This window comes from Capra hircus, chromosome 7 (genome assembly GCF_001704415.2).
Source record: "Capra hircus breed San Clemente chromosome 7, ASM170441v1, whole genome shotgun sequence".
In the NCBI taxonomy this organism is placed as follows: Eukaryota; Metazoa; Chordata; class Mammalia; order Artiodactyla; family Bovidae; genus Capra; species Capra hircus.
The window spans coordinates 68,099,757-68,104,740 of NC_030814.1; the positions used below are offsets into that span (position 1 = coordinate 68,099,757).

Consider the following 4,984-nt stretch of genomic DNA (forward strand, 5'->3'; position numbering starts at 1 on the left):
CAGTTGAGCTCTTTCAAATGCTGAAAGATGATGCTGTGAAAGTGCTGAACTCAATATGCAAGCAAATTTGGAAAATTCAACAGGGGCCACAGGACTGGAAAAGGTCAGTTTTCATTCCAATCCCAAAGAAAGGCAATGCCAAAGAATACTCAAACTACCACACAATTGCACTCATCTCACACACTAGTAAAGTAATGCTTAAAATTCTCCAAGCCAGGCTTCAGCAATATGTGAACCATGAACTTCCAGATGTTCAGGCTGGTTTTAGAAAAGGTAGAGGAACCAGAGAACAAATTGCCAACATCCATTAGATCATGGAAAAAGCAAGAGAGTTCCAGAAAAACATCTACTTCTGCTTTATTGACTATGCCAAAGCCTTTGACTGTGTGGATCACAATAAACTGTGGAAAATTCTTCAAGAGATGGGAATGCCAGACCACCTGACCTGCCTCTTGAGAAACCTGTATTCAGGTCAGGAAGCAACAGTTAGAACTGGACGTGGAACCACAGGCTGGTTCCAAATAGGAAAAGGAGTACGTCAAGACTGTATATTGTCACCCTGCTTATTTAACTTCTATGCAGAGTACATCATGAGAAACGCTGGGCTGGAGGAAGCACAAGCTGGAATCAAGATTGCCAGGAGAAATATCAATAACCTCAGATATGCAGATGACACCACCCTTATGGCAGAAAGTGAAGAGGAACTAAGAAGCTTGCTGATGAATGTGAAAGAGGAGAGTGAAAAATTTGACTTGAAGCTCAACATTCAGAAAACAAAGATTATGGCATCTGGTCCCGTCACTTCATGGGAAGTAGATGGGGAAATAGTGTCAGACTTTATTTTTTTGGGCTCCAAAATCACTGCAGATGGTGACTGCAGCCATAAAATTAAAAGACGCTTACTTCTTGGAAGGAAAGTTATGACCAACATAGAGAGCATATTCAAAAGCAGAGACATTACTTTGCCGACTAAGGTCCATCTAGTCAAGGCTATGGTTTTTCCAGTAGTCATGTATGGATGTGAGAGTTGGACTGTGAAGAAGCTGAGTGCTGAAGAACTGATGCTTTTGAACTTGTGTGCTGGAGAAGACTCTTGAGACTGCAAGGAGATCCAACCAGTCCATTCTAAAGGAGATCAGTCTTGGGTGTTCTTGGAAGGAGTGATGCTAAAGCTGAAACTCCAGTATTTTGGCCACCTTATGAGAAGAGTTGACTCACTGGAAAAGACTCTGATGCTGGAAGGGATTGGGGGCAGGAGGAGAAGGGGACGACAGAGGATGAGATGGCTGGATGGCATCACTGACTCGATGGACGTGAGTCTGAGTGAATTCCGGGAGTTGGTGATGGACAGGGAGGCCTGGGAGTGCAGCAATTCATGGAGTTGCAAAGAGTCGGACACGACTGAGTGACTGAAGTGAACTGAACATCTACTAGATGCCTCAGGGTTAAATATGAGGAACAATGTAGGGTGTAAATAACTGTAGGCAGAAGACTGGTTTGTTGTAGTAATGATCAACTACTTGAACATGAGCTTGATTTCTCAGATATGTTACTTACACTGCCACAAAGCAGAAGATAGAAAATAAAAACAAAATGAAATGTCTGATACTTTACCATTTATTTTTAGTTAGTTCAGTTGCTCCGTCGTGTCCGACTCTTTGCAGTTTATTTTTAAGGAATCTCAAATATACAGAGAAGTACCATGAGCAGTAATAGTACAGTTAACATACGTAGTAACCTTTACCTATATTCACCCATTAGTGTTATACCACTTTTCCTTCCTCATCTTTTCTTTCCTTCTCTCTTAATAGTTGCACATTCCATGATATTTTTCTTGTAAGTATTTTAGTTATGTATTTCTTAAGAATATAAATATTCTGCCACATGATCCCATAATTCCACATAAGTACATTTGTCAACTTCAGAAAAATGTAACCTGGATACAATACAATTGTGTAATATTTTGAATGCAAAAGGAATATAAAATTGGAGAGCTTTCCAGTCCAGGGAAACAATTCCTCCAAAAGGGATGAACATGGGATGACACATTATGGTATGCAAATCTGAAGAATAATATTGGCATAAGACTATAAAATTCTGATTTATAAAGTGAAGAAAATGAACCATCAGTATAAAAATGTTTTCTTCTATAGTTTTCTAAAAGACAGGCCCACATTCAATATTTTCTTTAGAGCCCCTGTGACATCCTTATTCCTCAGACTATAGATTAAAGGGTTTAGAACAGGAGTGAGTATGATGTGAAAGGCAGATACAGCCATGTTTTTCTCAGGGGTGTGGTAGGAGATGGGGAGCATGTAGGTGTAGATGGCAGCTCCATAGACAAGGATGACCACAGTCATGTGTAAAGAAAAGTGGTGAAAGCCTTCTTCCTGCTCTCTGCTGAATTCATCCTGTGGATAGTGAGAAGGATGAATGAATAGGAGCTTGGAATGACCATCACAGGGATGAGGAGCGTGAGGGCACAGCACAGGTACGTGACTGTCTCATAGAGGGAAGTGTCTGAGCAGGAAACTTCATTACAGCCAAGACCTAACAGAAGAAATAATGAAACTCCTGAAATTTGCAGAAGGGGAAGGTCATGGTGATGGGTGTGAGCATAAAGCCATCCACTGATCCCAGGAACCAGCAGCTATACACCAAGAGGAGATACATCTTACGTTCAGGAGAATAGAATAACAGAGTGGATGGCAGATGGCCACATAGCGAGCATAGCTCATGGCAGCCAGAGGAAAAAATTCTGAGCCTCCTAGTATTAAATAGAGAAACATCTGTATTCAGGGGCTGAGCTCTTGTTCATAACTATGACCTGCTCCATGAGCATTTCTGGCACAGTGACAGAAATATACATCATGTCCATGAGAGACAAATGACTGATGAAAAAGTACATGGGGGTGTGGAAGTGGGCATTAGAATGTATCAGAAGGATCAGGTGGTATTTTCAGACAAGGCCATCAGGAAAATCACAAATATGACCACACAAAGGGGAGCTGGGTGCTTAGACTGAATGAAGATCCCTGCCATGATGAAACCAGCTGTCCATTGTCATTAGTTACCCAGGTGGAGTTGTTCATGAAATTTCACCTAGATTTTACCAAGAAGAGCTTTGAGACTAACAGACCATTCATGGGAAATGACTGTGTGTGTTAGTCACTCAGTTGTGTCTGTCTCTTTGCAACCCTATGGACTTTAGCCCCCAAACTTCTCTGTCTGTGGGATTCTCCAGGCAAGAATACTGGAGTGGGTTGTTGCCATTCCCTTCCCCAGGAGATGTTCTCAACCCAGGGACTGAATGCAGATCTCCCACATTGCAGTTGATTCTTTACCATCTAAGCCACCAAGGAAGCCCACGGGAATCGACTATCTGAAATGAATGTTTAGTGAGCTTGTAGCATGTGTGTGTGTGTGTGTGTGTGTGTGTGTGTGCGTGGGCATGTGTGTGCACAGTAACCCAGTTGTGGTAATAAGAGGAAGTGCCATCAGAGTATGGATACTGGGATTCTAGGTAACTACCTATAATTCAACAAAGTTACTGGAAAATTAAAAATTGTTAACTTATAATAAAGCTGCTAAAATTCAGATTCATGAGATTTCTTGAAGATAGCATTGTTTATCAACAAGTATGGAAATTTCCATAATCATTCCCCTATGCAAACATAAAAAGCAAATTTCTTTTTATAAAAGATAATTCTTTTACTTCTAGAGGTTTTGTTATTCAAGTCAGAATTTGGTCAATCTGTTTTACTAATCCAACTGGATCTTAAAATCTTGGAGATGTATTTCATATAACCCAGAGAGATGTTGTGGGGAGGGACGTGGGAGGGGGGTTCATGTTTGGGAACGCATGTAAGAATTAAAGATTTTAAAATTTAAAAAAAAAAAAGCAAAAAAAAAAAGAGAAAGAATTATAAAGTAACTGAAACATAATTTGGGGGAAATCCATGCCAAAGCTTTGAACACCCTTTGCCTATGGGTTCAGACCATATTGTGAGGGTCTGTGGCTGTGTATAGAGAGTCATTCATCCATAGGAGACTATTGGGTTTCTTAAAACTACCAATCCGTTAGATATTATAAGGGCACTAAAGTCCAAACTGAAGCTGTACTGCTGCTGTGGGTTGAGATTATCAACATTCCCCTGTTTACTTTACATAAAAAGGATAATGTTTTATCTCAGATATAGTTAGGATTAAATGAGGTAAAATAATAAAAATGCTGAGAACATTATCAGTTAGTTTGTGTTGATATTTAAAGTAGCTATTGTATAGATTCTATGTAAGAGATTACTTTTACTGTTACTGTTTTATGGTATGAGATGCATTGCTTCAGTTTGTCAGCTTTAGTATCTGTTAATACATACAATTTCAACTGATTAATTTCTGTAGTCCTAGACTACTACATGTGTACATATATAATATGTATATTATATATAATGAGATTTTTATCAGACTTTCTATAAAATAAAGTAAAAACTATTTAAATATTTTATATAACTATGATCTATAAATAAAATCACTGCAGATGGTGACTGCAGCCATGAAATTAAAAAATGCTTACTCCTTGGAAGAAAAGTTATGACCAACCTAGATAGCATATTCAAAAGCAGAGACATTACTTTGCCAACTAAGGTCCATCTAGTCAAGGCTATGGTTTTTCCTGTGGTCATGTATGGATGTGAGATTTGGACTGTGAAGAAGGCTGAGCGCCGAAGAATTGATGCTTTTGAACTGTAGTGTTGGAGAAGACTTTTGAGAGTCCCTTGGACTGCAAGGAGATCCAACCAGTCCATTCTAAAGGAGATCAGCCCTGGGATTTCTTTGGAAGGAATGATGCTAAAGCTGAAACTCCAGTAGTTTGGCCACCTCATGCGAAGAGTTGACTCATTGGAAAAGACTCTGATGCTGGGAGGGATTGGGGGCAGGAGGAGAAGGCGACGACAGAGGATGAGATGGCTGGATGGCATCACTG

At 39.8% G+C, this 4,984-nt stretch overlaps 1 pseudogene; it reads right to left on the reverse strand.

Moving 5' to 3' along the window:
* LOC108636427 lies at nt 2,148-3,092 on the reverse strand (annotated as a pseudogene).